The sequence below is a fragment of the Narcine bancroftii genome, chromosome 7, assembly GCF_036971445.1.
Source record: "Narcine bancroftii isolate sNarBan1 chromosome 7, sNarBan1.hap1, whole genome shotgun sequence".
NCBI lineage: Eukaryota > Metazoa > Chordata > Chondrichthyes > Torpediniformes > Narcinidae > Narcine > Narcine bancroftii.
Genome location: NC_091475.1, coordinates 144,551,640 through 144,572,178, shown reverse-complemented (window position 1 = coordinate 144,572,178; position 20,539 = coordinate 144,551,640). Strand labels below are relative to the sequence as shown.

The following is a 20,539-nucleotide window of genomic DNA, read 5'->3' as shown; positions in this document are numbered from 1 at the left end:
TTTTGACCATTTGGATTGAGTTTCTTTTTGACATGGTGACTAATCTTCCTTCATAGGGGGCATGATTTCACTTTTATTGCAATTGACTTTATACCCTGAAATTCTTTCATATTCTTCAAATTTAACATAATTTTTTTGCAAAGAATTCTCAGGTTCTGTCAAATAAATTAATACATCATTTGCAAGTAAAGTAATTTTATACTCTCTTGACCAACCCTAAATCCTTTTATTTCCAAATCATTTCTAATTGCTTCTGCCAGTGGTACTATCGCTAATAAAAATAAAGCTGGAGATAAACAAGATCCTTGTCTACTAGATCTTGTTAATTATTGAATCAAAGTATATATTTCCTTACTTTCATGTGCAAAATAATTCACATTTATTTTAAGTCACCCCTGAAAATTTTAAAGAATATTTGTAAGAACATACAGTTGAAATTAACTCTGTTGCTTTCAGTAATTTTTTTTGCATTAAATTCCCCCTTTGAAATGTGGTTTAATGCAATTACACAACTGTCTTGTTCAATTGTCACTTAATTTGGTAAAAAGAGATGTTTCCCCAGCAACAACTTTTGTCTTTTCTCTTGAATAGAGCTCAGAATAGTGCTCTACCCGACGTTTATCTTCTCACTTTTATTGGTGATTATTTCACTGCTGGACTGCCATAGCTGTGTGGTGGGACTGGGACTGCGAGCCATGCTGGGAGAGATGTTCTGATCCCTGATTTCCTGGGGAATGAAAACAGACGTTTGTGAGGGTTCTCGTTGGAAGCCATGCACAGGAGTGACGTAATGGCATGGGGCAAAACTTGCCAGTATTCTACGGACCACCCCTTTGACTTAAGGGCCAGTAGAACTGCCTTCCAGATCACCCAGTTGTCGCATTCCACTTGTCCATTACCTCTCGGGTTGTAACTAGTCATGCGACTAGTTGCAATGGCCCTTTCTGTCAGGTACTGGTGCAATTCCTCACTCATGAAACTAGACCCCCGGTCGTTGTGGATAAATGCAGGGTAGCCGAACATGGTGAAGATCTGTGTCAGTGCCCTGATGATGATGGCCGTAGAGATGTCTGGGCAAGGGATCGTGAAGTGGAAGTGGGAGTACTCATCTAGGACCGTGAGGAAATAGATGGTCTGATTTGTGAAAGGCAGGGACCCCTTGAACTTGACTCCAAACCAACCATTGAAGACCTCAGTAAGGCAATTGACAGTCTGCCCTCAAGCAAAGCTACTGGCAATGATGAGATCAAAAACTGCATGAGTTCGCTCCTGTAATCTTTACACCAGGTCCTCTGTCAGTGCTGGAAGGAAGGAGCAGTACCACAGGATATGCACTACTCCAAAATCATCGCTTTCTACAAGAACCAGGGTGTTAGGAGTGACTGCAACAACTACAGTGGTATCTCCCTCCTAAATATTGTTGGCAAATCTTTTCTCATGTAATTCTGGCATGTCTACAACTCTGGCAGAACAAATCTATCCAAAGTCTCAATGTGGTTCTTCGCACAGGGAGTTCAACTGATGACATGAGTTCCTCACTCTATCAACTCCAGGAGAAGTGCAGGGAACAACAGTCTCCCTCTATGTCACTTTCATTCACTTGATCAAAGCATTTGATCTTCTCAGATTTTCCCCAAGATCAGCTGTCCCCCAAAACTCCATAGTATTATCATGTAATTCCATGACAACATGAAGGCTACTGTTCAATATGATGGCAGCTCATCAGGACCCTTCGCCATTTGTAGTGGAGTTAAAAAGGATGTGTGTTTTCCCCAACATTATTTGGCATCCTTTTCTCTCTGCTATTGAAGCATGCATTTTGGACATCAACAGAAGGCATCTACATGCACACCAAGTCTGATGGGCAGCTGTTCAAACGTGCATGCCTGAGATCAAGTACAAAGGTGCAAAGTAACTTAGGATGTTTATACTCTTTGCCGATGATGCTGCTATAACCTCACACACCAAGCAGCAACTACTGACTTTTATGGACTGTTCTCCAAGGCATGTAAGGACTTTGGACTTACCATCAGTCTAAAGAAAATAAATATTCTTGCCCAGTATGTAGTGAAGACACCAGTCATTACCATCGACATTTATAATCTACAAGTGGTCCACCAATTGACAATCATGGGATGAACCATTAGTCACACTCTCTCTCTAAATGTTGAAATCAATAGACATGTCAGTAGAGCAGCATCGATCTCTCCCTGCAGGTCTGGGAGACACTACAAAGACCAAAGACAAAGTACAATGCATGCATTATCATCACCCTCCCATATGGTAGCAAGATTTGGAATATCCACTCGAAACAGGAGAGGAAACTCAATAATTTTCACCTGTGCAGCCTTCACCACATCCTCGGAATCATCTGGAGAGACAAAGTCCCAAATTCTGAGATCTTCTCCGGCGCTTGACTTCTCACAATGTTCACACTTTAAAGACAACACAGACTGTGCTGGCTGGGCCACGTCCATCATATGAAGGATGGTAGACTGCCAAAGGACATCCTCAATGGAGAACTAGCAATAGGCTAGAGGAACATTGCTAGACCCTAGCTTCACTTCAGGGACCTCTGCAAGCCCAACATGAAAGCTTTAAAAATCTACCAAGAGTGCTGGGAAGATAAAGCAAATGACCACAACAAATGCTGAGGTATTCTTCATCACCTAGAGAAAGGTGAAAGAGTGATCTTTGGACAGTTTGAGGAGAGCACGGTGGACAGTGGACAACTATTCAATGATGCCTTACACATGCAGCAATTGTGGCAGAGCCTGCCATTCCAGGGTTGGCCTCAATAGCCACAGACGATGCTGCTCAACAAACCAATGACTACCAGAGCGCAGAACCCATGACTGACAGAGGACTAAAAGATGTTTCCCTTGCTTTCCATGAACACTACATGTTCCTCCAGCTTTTTCTGTGTTTTCCAATATTTGCATTCTCTCTTGCTTGCCTTTGATATGCTGTTCCACTTTGAAATGTCTTTGAGCTATGCCAATTTTGAAGATTTCCTCCTGTCTTTAATGGAAGTTATGTGAGACCCTCTCTCACTTCTCTCCCTCTGTGATCCCTGCTGCTCTCAAACCCTTTGACCATGTGATCATCCATGTGCTCCTCCACAGCCTCATCCATCACCTGCCACCAATGCTTCCCCCCTCCCAAACCCCATGTTTTTATTCAGGTATCTGCCCGATTCTTGTTATTCTTGATTAAGGATTTTGGCCTGAAACATGGTCTATCTATACCTTTCTGCGGATGCTGTTTGACCCATTGATTTCCTCCATGTTGTGTATTTCTTCAGTATATACTTAATTCTTTTTTGAACAACTACTATATGCAATATTACCCCATGATATGTTTCTGAATATCATCGATGTTATGTCTCTTGAGTTTCTTGCAAGGCTTCTTAAATAACTTAGAGATGCAATATTTCATTAACAGATAAAAGACTACTTACTCATGCCTTCCACCATCTAAGGCAATGGTTCTCAACCTTTTTCTTTCCACTCATATACCACTTGAAGCAATCCCTATGCCATCAGTGCTCTGTGATTAGTAAGGGATTGCTTCAGGTGACATGTGAGTGGAAAGGGAAGGTTGAGAACCACTGCTCTAGAGCCAATTGTTACTGAAATTTTTGCTGAAGAAAAATTGTCATTGGCCCATTTCCTTTGGAGTTATGAAACCATGTACATATCAAGAAAATTAGGAATGAATTAAAACAGTGGTTTTCAAACATTTTCTTTCCACTCACATACCACTTTAAGTAATCCCTTACTAACCACAGAACACCTATGGCATAAGGGTTACTTAAGGTGGTAAGTAAGTGGAAAGAAAACTTTTGAAAACCACTGAATTCGACTATTTTGGGATGAATCTTGTGAAGGGTACTCAGCTGTTCCTCCATAACACATCTCAGTCATGGGAGACCAGCTCTCTGAGCCTGGATAGAATAAGTACAGACAAGAACTATGAATGGCAAATGCAGGTTGACGGAGCAAATAATTGCTATCAGATCCCTTCATGAAAGATTAATAACTAAGTGTGGCAATGTTGTTATTCAGCTTCATGTTTCATCTCAAGATTTAATTCCTCAAAAAAAAGTCATGAAATCTCAGAGTCAATATATTTGAATTGATCACATCCAATTTAGCGTAGCGGCTAGCACAATGGTGTTACATTGCCAGTGATTGGGACAAGGGTTTGAATCCCATGCTGCCTGTAAGGTGTATGTTTTCCCCGTGTCTGTGTGTCTGACATGATCTAAGCCAGATTTTGAAATGCATGCACATATTTCCTGTTCATTTCCTCTCCATCTTGATATTGGATTGGGTGATCCCAGTCACAATTCCCCTAAGAGCAATATTTAGCTCCAGATATGTATTGATATATTATTATATTGCGTGCAATGTCCATTAATTAATTATCAACCATAAATGGCTCAAACGATTACAACTCAAAATTTTCACATCTAATTTGCATCTAAAGTGTACCCCCATGCAGACCCAAATCTATGCATATTTCCACACATAAACCTTGCTTACTGGTAGACTACATTATTATATAGGTTTCAATTAAGTAATAATTTTACAGTAGTTCAAGGATGTATGATTCAGAGCTTCCAATAGGAGTGAGGTTACACAATAGGCTACATTATATTCAGGGGATGGGGGTCTGGACCAGAAGACATATCAAGTATTATCTACCTCACCACCTGCATTTACCCATCTCCATTGCCAGTTTTTAAAAGGATTTCCTTCCCTTCAACTTCCAGTGGACCTTATTTCCATGTGTTAACAATGATGAGATCTCTTTAACATCACTGACCCATTTCCCTTGGGTTTGTCTACATTGAATGAAAAGCAAAAGTCGGCAGATGCTGTGAGTGTAGTAAAAAAACAGCAAAATGTCAGCTGGTCTTTTCAGCATTCATAAAAAGCAATGATATATCGCTGACATTTCGGGGCTAAGCCCTTCTTCAAGGAGTAAACAGAATGAGCCAGAAGCAGGAAATCTCAGGAAGTCTCAGAATTCAGATAATGCTGGCTGGGGGAGGAATCCAGACCAAGAAAATGTGGTAATTGGATATGATAAGGGAAGAGGTAAGAATTTATCATGCTTGTGCAAAAGGAGAAATGGAGGGGACAGAACTGGGGGAAGGTGACAGAGGAGGAAGAAGTATGTGTGTGGGGGGTGGGGGTGGGGTTGGTGTTTAATGAAAGCCAAAGAAGTCAGTATTAATGCCATCTGTTCGGAGGGTGCCCAGTTGGAAGATGAGGTGTTGTTCCTCCAATATGCGTGTGGGTGGTCTCAGTCTGGCAGCGCATGAGGCCATAGACAAACATGTCAGCAAGGGAATGGTGATATGCTATCAATGACTCACAACAGTCTAGAATAGGCTTTAATCACCATAAATTGCAGGCACATCTCACATGTTGCTGGCCCAATTCCAAGGCAGGTACGGAGGGAGGGGTTTTCATGTAACCACCTTCAATAATTTTCTCCACCTTGTATCTTTAGAATGATATTAATTAATAAACATTTTTCATTCTAATGAGATTATTAATATTCACATTAAAAGCCATCCTTATTGAAGAAAAGAATATATTTGCCATTAAGAACGTCTGGTGGAGGAACTCAGCATGTTGATCAGCATCAATGGGAGAGAAAAAAATTGTCGATGATCTTGGTGGGACCCTTCATCAACTCAATGATTTCTGATGGTTGTGAGCCTTCAGAACTCTCTTCCTCAAAGTGTAGTAGAAGTAACTGAGGTAAATAGACACTTGACAAACAAAGGATTAAAGGGTTTATGTGGGTAAATCTAAATGTAGAGAAGATAGCATTCCAATCAGCATGAATATTAACTGGGAGTCCTGGTTTGATAGACCAAATATCATACTATTGCTCCCAATATTAAGACTGTCAAAAAGGAATGTATTCAAAATATTAATTTTCTTAAAATATAAAGATATTCTTGGTACACTTTTTGATTTACAATTTGTTCACAGCGGACTGATATCATGTATTTATGTACTTAAGATTAGCCCAATGGCTAAGATTAAAAATATTTGGGATGTGATCTTAATATAACTTTTTCAGATAAGGATTGGTATTCCACTCTTAGTTTGATCAATGAACCTTCATTTTGTGCAAGGAACCATTTATTACAATTTAAGGTGATACACAGAATACACACGTCTAAACGTAAATGATCCCATTTCATGTGGATATCGATCCACTGTGTGAAAAGTGTGAAAAGTCTCACTGATTCATAGGCTTTGGGAATATCCTAAATTAAGAAGATATTGGCAGAATATTTTTTCATCTTTTATCAATGATTTTTAAGATTAAATTAGATCCATGCCCTTTAATTGCCCTGATTGGATTTTCACATGAACTGGATAAACTTTTATTGGCATCTCAAGAGAAAGTTTTAGCTTTTAGCATGTTGATAGCCAGACAAGCAGTTTCAATGAAATGGAAAGATGACCTTTCACCGACTCATGCCCAGTAGTTACATGATGTAATGTCATATCTAGATTTAGAGAAAATTAGATATAATATTAAGTTAAAATGTTTCAGTTTGATAAAAGATATGGGGCCCATTTATAGAATATCATAATTGACAGTTTTAGATGATCTGGGTGCTCCAGAGTCTTCTGGAGGTCACGACTTGATACTGCTTTGCATTTTTCTTGTAACATTGATTAGAGGGAGGTATTAGATTAGTATTAGTTTTCAGGGATTTTTCTTTATTTTTTTCTTTTAGTTAAGTGGATTTATGGGGATTAATTATGATTATCTTGGATAATATCCCTTTTTTCCAGATTTTATTAAGGTATACTGATTTCTACATATAATTATTTTAATAGATAATCTCATTTAATAAGGGATGGAATTTAAAATTTGTCATATTGTGCATTAACTTTAATTTCATATATATATCATGTTATTATTTTCCCTTGCTTTATAATATATTTTGTATGGATTATTATGTTAAACTCAATAAAAATATTTTTAAGAAAAAAATGACAAAAAGCTTGTTATTTAAAAACATATTAACTGTGATTAAATAAATCTGATCAATTAATTAATATGTAATAATCCAAATCATGCCACTCTCCCCTTATCTCTTCCTTTCCTTTTGAAATAAATGCAACCAAACCTGTCCTCTCTCTCGAGTGCAGGATATTTAAGAGTGAACGTGACAGTGCAAACATGCCTTCAGTGCATTAATGGTCCATTCAATTATATTGCTGGTAAACATGTTTGTAATGTCAATTAAAGGAAATGAATTTGAAATTCCAGTCATTTAAGTTAGAATTTATTATTGACCATCTAATGTTGATGTGAACAAGCAGTTTGACAAGAATTGTTAGGATGGACCAATATACAAGTGGCAGCATTGTTCATTTTAGACTCTTGGGAAGATCAGTGCAGGTAAATACTTTATATTATTATAATGCTCCTAATTGGTTGTTTTTTTTTAAATTAAATCTATTTGGGTTTTTTTAAAATTTTTTTTAATCAATTTTAATGATTTTAACAGTCTATCAGCAATACTTAATGATTGGTAGTAAGCCTTTGACAGGCTATCATTTGTCAGAGGCTGTCATGACTCCTGAGGACTGCTCATTGCAACCCATTCTGCCTCACTTGTCAGGTTTGCAATAAGTAGTGGTGCTGAGATATCTGCATCCAATCCAGCTCATTTGGCTTTACACAACTTTGAAACATATAAATGCATGCAGGAAGTTTGGGTCGGATGTCAAGAGCCATAAAATGGGACTCATTGATTTTCCAGACAATTTTTCAGTTTGAACCATCAACTACTACAAACAAGAATGCTCGTTGTGATAGCAAAGCACATGATGCAGAAAATACTCAGAACCTTTGGCACTATCTGTGAAGTGAGAAAGGGAAATAATGTTTAAGATCAATGACCTTCTTCATAATTATGAAATGTTAACAATCAAGCATATTTTATATCTTAAGAAGTTGAAAGAATTGAATATTTGTGACAGGATAGAGACCAAAAAAAGATATAACCTTTGACATTGCCGCACATTGAGCCCAGACCTGAAAATACAATTTAGAGAAGGAATAGACAAATACAGGCCAAACTCCAATGTCTGCATAAACTACCACTTCATAACCAACTGAACATGATAAAAATGCAATATAATGACCTGTTATGGTGCTGTGCTTTATTCGCAAGTAACATGAATTTGACAAATGATGCCAAAAATAAAATTCTGTTTTTATTTAAGCATGTGGTTAGATTATAATCAGCAGGCATATTAACTGATATTTTATCCCTTGAAATTGAAACAACTAATGTGTGTATAGAAAAAAAATACAATATATTTGTGCATAAATGGCTCTTAAGAATCAAAAATGCCAAACCAGCATTATTTAATACTCTTTATTCTAATTACCCCATTTATAAACCAGTTCATTTCTCTATCCATTTATAATTATCCTTTATTTCAAAAATCATTAAGAAGCCATGCAGCGTTTCAAGTCTCGTCTCTAACGCTTGACTTCTAATTTGCTTGTACTATGAGCTGATTCATTAATATTCCCTAAACCGATTACTTATTGTATAATGTATTCTACTTTTTCAGAAGCCAATAAATTCTTATGGTAATAACAAAATATTTTAAATTCTTTTCACTGCAACGCACTCTGTAAACATGTTTTGATTATCATCCTATGTTTACCAAAGACAGTGACAGAAACTGGACTGCTGCCCAATGGCACTGACCTCCACCATTATAAAATGCTTCGGGACATGAGACCCATTTCAATTTGCTTACAGATGGTACCATGCCACTGACAATGCTGTAACCTTGCTCCTCTACCCCATCCTGACCCACCTGGGGAATGACACCTCATATGCACCTCCTGTGGCCACAGGGGAAGGTGATGGGAGGAAGGGGAGGAGATTGGTGGGGAGGGATGAGTGCACAAGGGAGTCACAGAGGGAGTGATTCCTTTGGAAGGCAGAGAAGGAAGGAGAGATGAAAATGTGTCTGGTAGTGGGATGATGTTGTGTGTCAGAAATTCCGCAGGATAATATGTTGGAAGTGAAGGCTGGTGGAGTGGTAGGTAAGGACAAGGGGGACTCTATGTTTGTTGCATCTTGGGGAAGGGGGTCCAGAGCAGATGAGTGGGAAATAGAGGAGATGTGGTTGAGGGCTGACTTAATGCTGGTGGAGTGGAAGCCACATTTGTGGAAGAAGGCAGACATTTTGGAAGATCTGGAATGAAAGACCTCATCTTGGGAATTGAGATGAAAAAAATGAGAGAAGGGGATAGAATCCTTGCAGGGGACATGGTGCGAGGAAGTGTAGTGAAGGTAGTTGTGGGAGTTAGTAGTCTTGTAATATATGTTGGTGGATAGCTTGTCTCCCGAGATGGATACAGAAAGATCCAGGAAGAGGAGAGCATTGTCAGAGATGGACCAGGTGAGTTTGATATCAGGGTGGAAGTTTGCCACAAAGTGGACGAAGTTGACAAGCTCATCGTGGATGCATGAGGCAGCACTGATATAGTCATTGATATACCAGAGGAAGAGTTGAGGGGTTTTGCCTGTGTAGGCTTGTTGCTCCGCAAAGCCCATAAACAGATAAGCATAGCTGAGACCCATGCGGGTACTGATGGATACTACTTTAATTTGGAGGAAGTGAGATGAGTTAAAAGAGAAGTTGTAGGTAGTGGCAGAGGGTGACTGGTTGGGTCTCTGGTCCAGAAAGAAGCAAAGTGCTTTAAGTCCTTCTGTATGGAGGATGGAGTTATAAAGGATTGGACATCCATCATGAAGATGAGGTGGCCCAGTTCAGGGAATCTGAAGTAATTGAAGAGATGGAGGGCATGTGACATATCACAGATGTTGTTGAGGAGCGATTGGACCAGGGGAGAAAAGATAGAGTCGAGGTAAGATTAAACTAGTTTGGTGGGGCACAAGCAGGCATAAAAAAATCGGTCTACCTGCATGATTGGGTTTGTGAATCTTGGGTAGAATGTAGAAACGAGCAGTACGGAGTGGGAGACAATGAGAATGGTGGCCATGGGTGGGAGGTGACCAGAAGTGATGAGGTTGGAGATGCTGTTAGAGACAGTGGCTTGATGTGCCTTGGTACATCAAGCCTAAACCGTCGGTTATGTATTTTTACTTTTGCTATATAAAGGACACTGTTTGACCAGCTGAGTTTCTCCAGCATTTTGTATTTTTACTTCAACGATAGTGTTTATAGATTTTCGTGTTTTACAACTATATAATCCTCTTGTAAAATGCTGAATCCTGCAATTCATCATAACTGTACTGAGAATGTTTAGTTTGAGTCATAGAGATCATAGAGTCATAGAGTCTGGATGGTCCAATGATTGTTCACACTCTTAGATTGACCACTGATCAATGTTATAGTTCTGACGAGGAAGACATTCAATTGATTGATTAAGGATCAACAAAATATGAGTGGGACTGTGCATTTTAAAGTTTGTTTTCAGGACAGGGAAAGTCACATATTTATTATTTCTCATAGATGCCCCTGATGAGATATCAGAAAGCAATATTTAGGAACTTAAACTAATTCTCATGAGGCTATTGGCATTTCCATGATTCTGACCCATTAATTATGAGGGACAAAACTTCTGCACAGCATGATGTAAAAGAGGAGGGTAACTTGAAGGTGTCACTTTCCCCATGCAATCACATTACAGGGATTGGATACATTAGGTCTCTGGAGAGACAAAGGCAGCTGAAAATTCTGACACTGCAGGCCCAAGATGATTTACAATCCAAGAAATACAAACTTAAATATAGGGGTACAGAACCAGTGGCAAAACAAGTTGAGAAGGCTACTAAAAATGCATTATTAATATCTATTCCTTCCTCATGACTTGGTCTAACTTTTGGAAGATCAACAAGGTCTACAGGGACACATGAATAACTATTCAATGGGTATTAATTCTGGCCTTGCCAGCAACACCGATGTCCCATAGAATAATTTTAAGAAGAAACATGAAGTGACAAACAAAACATACTAAAACTTTTCAATATTCTTCCTCAGCTGGAATACTGCATTTATTTTCAGGCACCCTGCTTTGGTAGTGATCAAGTCCCTAAAGAGCTACAGACCACAATCTTAATGGAATCCCCCAGCATTTAAACTATAGGATAGGCTCATGAATCCCTGGATGATCTGGAAGTACGTTTTTGTCAAAGGAGGTTTATGTCTGAGAAAGAAAGGTTAGAGCAAAGAAATTAACTTTTAAAAAATAATTTGTGTTGAGCAATGTTTTGGAGTTTTACTTTTTAATTATTACTATTTTAAAATTTAGACATACAGCACAGCATCAGGCCCTTCCAGCCCACAAGCCTGTGCCGCACAAATACTCCAATTAACCTACAATGCACCCCCCCCTTACATTTTTGAAGGGTGGTAGGAAACCAGAGTGTCCGGAGGACACGGGGAGAATGCACAAACTCTTTACTGACAGTGTGGGGTTTGAACCCTGGTCTTTGGCACAATAATAGTGTTGCCATGACCACTACACTAATCATGCTCCCCGAGAATTAATGACTTTAAAGTTTTAAACATACCTTGCTTATTGCAACTTTTAATTGTAGAAATTAAAATCGAAAAAAATAACATCTGCCAAAGGAGGCTTTCTTCAATCAAAGACTTCTCTCCTGATAAGCACTCAGTGAAATATTGGGCATTTTTTGTTTATATATCAAACATAATGGACTGAATATTAGCACAAAAAATGATTGTACTGCAGCTGACATTGGATGAAAAATGCAAAAACCATTTACAACAGGAAAAAAAAATGTACCCACTTCCAAGGCTAATGGAAGCAGCACAAAGGGCAGACAGCCAAACTCTTCACAAGAAGCAGGTTGTCCATTTAAATACATAATAATTGCCTTGACTTTGATGATCATTCTTATTTAAATCACAGGCTGCTGAATTCTACAACCATCTCAAACCTAAACACATGCACTCTGACATCCTGTTTGTCTGCCCTCCCCACTACTTTCTCTAAACCAAGGGTCTCCAATGTGGTTGATATCGATGCCTGGGGGTCAATGGGACAATCTAAAGGGTCAATAAGTGCCAAGGGGTCAAAAGGGTGGGATCGATAAATGCCAGGAGGGGAGGGTTTGATTGAACTTTTGCAGTCGAAACTAGGGGCATATCTATGGAAAATAGTGCCTATGGCAGGGGTGGCCAACCTCTAGCAAGAGCTGGCCTGGGTGCCAGCCATGTTATATTTGGCTTTGGCCTTTTAATAAGTTTAGTGCAAACGGGAGGATGAGGAAGGGTGGATGGAGTGAAGAAGAAGAAAAAGGTATGCTCCCCCACACAGACAGCACTGCAAACCCCACCCCCCCAGCCAGTGGTGTTACCCCACCCCCCAGTCACACCCCCCCAACATACAAAGAATGTAATTGGCAGGGGTTTCCATGCCTGGTGGTCGATGAAGGGTCAAGAATTTCATGAAGGGGTTGATATCTAAAAGGTTTGGGGGTCCCTGCTCTAAACATTACTTATTTCCATAATCATGATCCACTCTGTCACTCATCAGTTGTCCACATTTGCCTAATTGCTATTTTACAGCCCCTCAAACATTCCAAATTCCCTTTCCACAATGAAGATAGCCACTGTGCACTCAGCTCTTCCAGCTAAAATTCACAGCTACATTGACTTCTCCAGAAATGCACATCTTTGAGTAATTGGAAGGACTTTTTCCCACTGATAAATGCTAAAAAGGAATTTAAATAATAGGATTATTGCTTCTAGTCAGTGGCAAGTGGTCATTGATTTAAAATTGTCATTGTAACAATTCAGAGAAAGGCACAGTGTAAATTCATTCCACAAAGTGTCTTTAGAAGAGAAGATTCCAATTACATTTTTCAAGAGAAAAGCTGGTAAATATTTAAACCAGGGAACTTATTTTTCAGTCTTCCATGCCTTGACTGTCTATAAAGAGCCTTTATCTGCTAAATGCACATTTTTACATGTTAAGCACAGGCTTGAACAGAAGTAGTACATTTTATGGATTTAAAATGCTATTAAGAACATAAATTATGGAGCATTGCCTTGTATTCATTGAGTTGTTGTGTGACAGATCTTGCAAAAAGATTTGGTGGCTATTTCATGGATGAAAAATTATTTTTACACTCTAGCTCACTTTGTTCCTATGGTAACAAAACAAGCTCATTTCAACCACTACCTCTTAAATATGTAAATATGCAAAACTCATTATCATATGTGACCCCATGATGAGATATGTATATGATCTCCATAACATATATTTCCATATGCAAAGATGCCAGTGCATATATGCTGCTGAAGTGCTCATCCATCCCTTTATTCCCTGTAAAATTGACTTCCATAAAAAAAACTCTAGCTAACCTTTTTCATCACACTCTCCATCAACTTGATCTCACCAAGAAGCCAACTGCTTGCTCTGAAGTGAAAAGTGCAATGACTAAGGGTTGGAAACACAACAATTTTAAAATACATAACCTCATATTTTTAATCTCCCCTTGATTAGATCTTTCCTTACTTCTGGAATTTCTCTCAACCACATCACCCCTCCATTCTGACATCTTGGACATCCCAGATTTTAACTCCAATATTTGTGGTTGTTTATGACTAGTGGTTGTTTATGACTAATGGCTGTCAAGACCTCACATGATCAGATTCTCCCTTTGAATATTTCTCCTCTTCACTCTTTTGATAAGATATTCTTAACACACTTTTGATTACCTGACTTGACACTTCCTTACATGCTTTGCAATCTGGTGTTTACCAATGTTCCTGTAAAACACATTAAGAATGGTTTATAACATTGAGGGCACAAGTATAAATCAACAATTGTAAAATGGGAAAATCAAAGATAGCAACTGAATTAAAAGAGTATCATTCCCAAAAATATTTATTTCTCAGAAAAACAAGCTGTGAGTTAAATAGGATAATGATTGGAGGTAAGTGCAGGGACCATGATGCATGAGTTAAATCATGATTATTGAGTGGGTGGAGCATCAAGCCAATTTTATATTTGCTAAGCTCCATGAGTGGAGTGCTCGCCTGTGTTGTTCATTGATTCTGCAGCTGTAGAAGACTAGTGCGGTGATTGGCGAACATGGGTTTGAGTGGATTTGCACCACTGCAAATCTTTTTCTTGAAGTGGAGCATGAAGAAGATTAGACCTGGAAAACAACAAAGGAGAGAGACCAGGCTCCATATTTCCATTGGTGGAGATTCGGAGAGCAGTTTTCCATTGCACTAGGTCAGGAGATACTCCCGATGAATATAAAGAGAACATTGAGAACAATGAAAGACTGATCAGTTAAGACTTGGAACACAGCAATTGTATTCCAAACAGTATAACCACATACTTTGCATTATGGGATATCTCATTGCCAAACTTCACTCTTTTGACAGATATCTATCTATAAAGCCATGGTAGTCACAGCACCCAACCTCATTGTATGGGTGCTGACTAAAACATACCCCTCTCTCATGTAGGACAGTTAGACATGCATGTCTAATGTCCTAAACTCCATGGAAAAATTAATGTTAACCATTATAGGCATATGCATTTCTCATGCTGTGATAGTTAAAACAAATGTCCTCCATCGAGCTAGTTCCTCCCAGCCTGTAGTCAGTTCTGATTTAGGAGTAGAAAAGGTATACACACTGATTTCTGTGTGACCCCGTTACTGCACCATAACCCTACTCTTCTTAATGTTTCTTATGACCAAGGCAGAGTGTATTTAGCCCATTAAGCCTCTGCTAAGTCATAGAGAAACCTTATTCTCCCTTATTAATTTTCCCCATAACCTATTCTCCCGACATTCCACCATCCACCTAAACAAGAAAAAAAATGTTCTTTCAAATACAAAAAAAAAATGCAAGCCAGTCATGCAATACTTGTCAGCAATCAGTGTCATTAGTCTAGAAGTGAGACTAGTCTGAGTTTGATAGTTAGCAATTCATTCAATAGCTCAGGAGGGTCTATGTTACTGCTGTGTTATCAAGGGCAGGAATTCAGTAAATTAATAAAATGGAAAGATGTGCTGACTGGATCCATCATGGGGACACCAATAACCCCAGCGTAAATCCCTGCAAAAAGTAGTGGAAACAGCCTAGGACATCACAGGCAAAACCCTCCCCTCTATTGAGAACATCTACGGAGAATGCAGCCATTGGAGAGAAGCAGCAATTATCAAGGATCCACTCCACCCAGGCCATGATCTGTTCTCGCTGTTACCATCAGAAAAGAGGTATAGGTGCCACAAGACTCGCACCAATAGGATCAGGAACAACTGCTATCCCTGTACCTTCAGACTTCTCAACAACAAACTCAATCAGGGACTCATTTAAAGACTCTTACTTTTCCACTTTATAGTTCGTTTTTTTTTTCTCTGTATATTTCATCGTCAGGTGTTTACATTTCTTCATTTGTTTACATGTGTACATTGTGAACAATTTTTTTTGGCACTACAAATAAGTGGTTATTCTATCTCCCCTGGAGGAAAAAAAAACAGGGTTGTATGTGAGTCTGACAATAAATCTGAAATCTGAAAGGTCTGACTTCAGATCTCGCCATCCCAGTTTGAGCTACTCCTCGTGTTCCATTTGTGAAGCAAGTGGCCACACCTCCCTTGGTATGCCTTTGTCCAGAATTGCCTTGGAGGTTAAAAAGTGGAATGTTGTCATTCATGTCAGGGGTGAAAATAGGCAGGTTCGCAATATGGGGTTGGAGGTGGTAGGCAGTGGACAGATGGAGACAGTGGACAGGATGAGACAGCCTTGCATGGAAAACATGAGTTTCCCTCATAGAACAATCCAAGCTATCAGAATCCTTGTCACCAAATCCAACACAGATAGATTCAGACCTATTAATTAAATTGATTCTCATGACATTCAACTGAGATAGAATTTCCTCAGGCATTTTATTTGGGCTTGGGGCACCTGGGACTGTCGGCTAATAAGAATTCAGTTAAAATTATATCATGTCACAAATAGAAAGGTTGAATCCCTTGCCAATATTTCTGCACAAGTTTATTCTTTCTTGACTCATTTACTTTACGGTTTCTTCTCAAGGAGTTGTGCATTGACTGAAGAAAGATTACATTCTTTCTGCAAGGTGACCTCACAGGCATTACAAATCACAGAGTTTGTAGCCATCGAAGAAGCTCTGCCCTCTCTGCAGATTTTTGATTGCTTTTTTTTAAAACCAGAAATACATCTTGTGGTGTCTGGAATGACAGATTGTGTTGATCAATGATCAGTGTCAAATTTTCTGCATGCTATCCTCGGTGTTACCTCTCTCAAGTGCTGCAGTGCACTGGAAAAACCTTGCATTTGTTTTGAATATTCGAGATTTTTATATATATAGCTGATCTCCAGCAAAATAATTATTCCAATTCTTCTCCAAATTCTTTCAAAAAAAATGATAAGGGCACAAAGCCTATTTCTGTGGAATGTGTTTTTAAAGTGGAATGAGTTTTGTTTCTCTTTCAAAACAGCATCCAGGTTTTCTTAGACACAATTTTGTGAGTGTATTAATGTTATTATGGTGTTATTGATACCCCTGGTATCCACAATTCAAGCAACCAGAAGCCTCAAACAACCAGCAAAAAAACATTGGAAAATAAATAAAAAAATAAAATAAATAAGCATAAAATAATTGGTACTCAAGCAAGGTTTGTTTATCTTTGAGAAGGCAGAACATCCTCCAAATGGGGAAGTAAATCACGGAAATGTGTAGACACCATGGTTGAAGTAAAAACACAAAATCAGAATGAGAATATATTGTCACGAACAAGTCATGAAATTTGGTGTTTTGTGGCAGTATCATATAGCAAACATTCATATTATAACCATCTTACAAAATTACTGTAAAAAATAAAATAATAATAACAAAGAGCACGAAAATAAGGCAGTGTCTTTTGTTCTTTGATTATTCAGGAATCTGATGGCAGCGGGGAAGAAGCTGCCCTTGAGCCGTTGAGTGCTCATCTTTAAGCTCCTGTACCTTTTCCCAGATGGTAGCTGAGTGAAGAGGGCATGACCTCTGTGGTCAGGATATTTGAAGATTGAGGTTGCTTTTTTTAAAGACACCATCTCATGTTAATGTCCTCAGTGGAGTGAAGTCTGGTGCCTTTGATGCTGCACACTGTGTTAACAATCCTCTGGAGTTCTTTCTTGTCCTGAGAGTTGGCGACTCCATACCAAGCAGTGATGCATCCAGCCAGAATGCTCTCCACGGTACACCTGTAGAGGTTTATGCGAGTCCTCGATGACATACCGATCCTCCTCAGGCACCTCACAAGTATAGCCACTGGCAAGCCTTCTTTGTGATTGCTTCAACATGGAGGCTTCAGGACAGGTCCTCAGAGATGTTAATACCCAGGAATTTGAAGTTCTTGACTCTCTCCACTACTGACTCCTTGATGAGGACTGGGTCGTGTTTCCCTAACTTACTCATGAAGTTCACAATCATCTCCTTAGTTTTGCTGACATTGAGCACAAGGGTTGTTCTTGTTACACCATTCAAAGAGCTGATCTATCTCCCTCCTGTACGGTTCCATTTTGCCCTTGTAATTCTGCCGACAACTGTGGTGTCTTTGGGAAACTTGTAGATGGCATTGGAATTGTGCCTGGCCACACAGATGTGGGTGTATAATGAATAGAGCAGTGGGCTAAGCATGTATCCTTGGAGTGCGCTTGTGTTGATGATCAGTGAGGAGGAGATGTTGTTTCCAATTCATACTGATTGTGGTTTTCCAATGAAAAAGTCAAGGATCCAGTTGCAGAGGGGAGTACAGAGACCTAGAGTTTGTAGCTTCTTGACCTCCACTGAGGGTATAATGGCATTGAAAGCCAAGCTGTAGTGAATGAAGAGCAGCCATATGTATGAATTGCTGTTTTTATGGTGATCCAGAGCTGAGTGGAGAGCCAGAGATATTGTACCTACTGTGGTGCGATTGTGACACTCCACAAAATGCTGGAGAAACTCAGCAGGTCAAAGGATGTCTTTTATGTAGCAAAGTTAAAGATACATAACTGACGTTTCAGGCTTGCACACTTCATCAAAGTATGAGAAAATGCCAGCAGACTTCTGAACAAAGAGTGACGGGGGGTGGGGGGGAGGGGGAAGAAAGGGTGTGGCAAAAGCAGGAGATGATAGCTGGAGAAAGGAGGGAGAGAAGGAGGAGGAGGGGTGGCTGGGTGGGTGAGGGGGAAGGGAGGGAGAACTGGAAAAGACAGGAAAGGGGAAAAGAGAAAAGTTGATGTTAATGGCAACTGGCTGGAGAACGCCCATATGGAAAATAAGGTGCTGTTCCTCCAATTTATTGGTGGTCTTTGTGGGATAGCAGATAATGCAATGGACAGACATGTGAGTTTGGGAGTGTGATTCAGAATTTAAATAGTTGGCTACTGGGAGATCATTGTTGCTGTGGATGGAGAGAAGGTGCTCCTTGAAGCGATCTCCCAATCAGTGCCCAGTCTCTCCGATATAGAGAAGGCAACAAAGGGAACACCAGATGCATTAAATCAGTCCTGCGGATGTACAAGTGAAGTGTTGAAAGAATGTCTGGGGCTCTGGACCATGGTGAGGGAGGAGTGTGGGCGCAAGTGTTTCACCTCCTGCGGGCACAGGGAAGGTGCCAGAAATGCAATAAGTGTGGAGGGATGAATGCACGAGGGAATCACAAAGGGAGTTGTCCCTATTGAAGGCCGAGAGGGGAGGAGATGGAAAAATATATCTAGTGGTGGAATCCTGTAGTACATGCTGGAAATTCCGGATTATAATGTGTTGGATGCAGAGGCTGGTGGGGTGGTAGGTTAGGATGAGGGGGATTCTAAGCTTGTTGTGTCTAGGGGCAGAGGGGGCCAGGGCAGATGAGTGGGAAATGGAGGAGATGTGGATGAGGGGTGAGTTGATAGTAGCAGAGGGGAAGCCACGTGTGTGGAAGAAGGCAGACATTTCAATGATCTGGACTGGAAGACTTCATCTTAGGAACAGATGTGGCGGAGACAGAGAAATTGAGAGAAAGGGATGGAATCTTTTCAAGGGACAGGGTATGAGGAATTGTAGACAAGGTAGATGTGGGACATTTAATAGATATCTGGGGCAAGATAGATGAGGAAATTGGACAAAGGTATTTCCCTTCCTCCAAATGGGGCTTCTTTCTGCAGGCAGAGAAGAATATTGTGTGATAGGTCTTTCCTTTAAAGAGCTGTCTTATATTTTGCAGCAACAGGTCCACTCGAGCTCAGCAGCGAATGGACTGGATGTTGGGAATGTAACCAGGACACAAAGGAAGAATTTTCTGCAAGGATGCTGGTGATTTGAGGCTGCATCCCCTTTGCATTTTCTTCTTTGTTTCATGTGGATAGGTTCCCTATCATCCTGCTTGTGTACCCGCTTTGTGAAGCAAAGGGACACATTGCTACTTTTTTTTTTTTTTTTTTTAATTTTATTTTTCACACCATAAATCACAATAGTCATGATATACACTTTTTCTTTTCCACACATTTACAGTGACTTTTTCTCCCTCCCCCCTCCCTCCTCCCAAGCCACCCCCCCCCCCTCTCATCCATTTTAGGTATACAATCTAGGTTGCATTAATTCAGTCAGACAATGTTGTCATTCATCAAAAATACACCAGAAATTCTACTGAGTCCATTCTTTTCTTTTCTTCTCCTTCCATCAACTTAGGTAATGTTTGTTCCCGGTAGGTTTTCGCTATTGTATTTAATGTAAGGCTCCCATACTTGTTCGAATATTTCAATATTATTTCTTAAACTATATGTTATTTTTTCTAATGGAATACATTTATTCATTTCTATATACCATTGTTGTATTTTCAAATTATCTTCCAATTTCCCGGTTGACATAATACATTTTTTTGCTACGGCTAGGGCTATCTTGACAAATCTTTTTTGTGCATCTTCCAAGTCAATTCCAAATTCTTTATTTTTTATGTTACTTAGGAGAAAGATCTCTGGATTCTTTGGTATATTGTTTTCTGTTATTTTATTTAATATCTGATTGAGATCATCCCAAAATTTTTCTACTCTCTCACATGTCCAGATTGCATGAATTGTTGTTCCCCTTTCTTTTTTACATCGAAAACATCTATCAGATACTGTTGGGTCCCATTTATTTAACTTTTGCGGTGTAATGTATAGTCTGTGTAACCAATTATATTGTATCATACGCAGCCTCGTATTTATTGTATTTCTCATCGTTCCAGAACATAATTTCTCCCATGTTTCCTTTTTTATCTTTATATTTAAATCTTGTTCCCATTTTTGTTTATTTTTACCATTTGTTTCCTCATTCTCCTTTTCTTGCAGTTTGATATACATATTTGTTATAAATCTTTTGATTAACATTGTATCTGTAATCACATGTTCAAGGTTACTTCCCTCTGGTAAACTCAAATTGCTTCCTAATTTATCTTTCAAGTAGGATCTCAGTTGGTAATATGCCAGCG

General features: G+C 39.3%; 1 long non-coding RNA gene across 1 annotated transcript in view; it reads right to left on the bottom strand.

Annotated features, from left to right (window-relative positions):
- Positions 1–486: 486 nt before the first annotated feature.
- Positions 487–20,539, bottom strand: part of LOC138739950 (uncharacterized) — a 67,172-nt gene continuing 47,119 nt past the window's right edge. The window contains exons 2-3 of the long non-coding RNA XR_011342601.1: positions 13,791–13,841; positions 487–727 (exon numbers count right to left, since the gene is read on the bottom strand). This is a non-coding gene — a long non-coding RNA (uncharacterized lncRNA). The remainder of the gene's footprint in view (positions 728–13,790; positions 13,842–20,539) is intronic.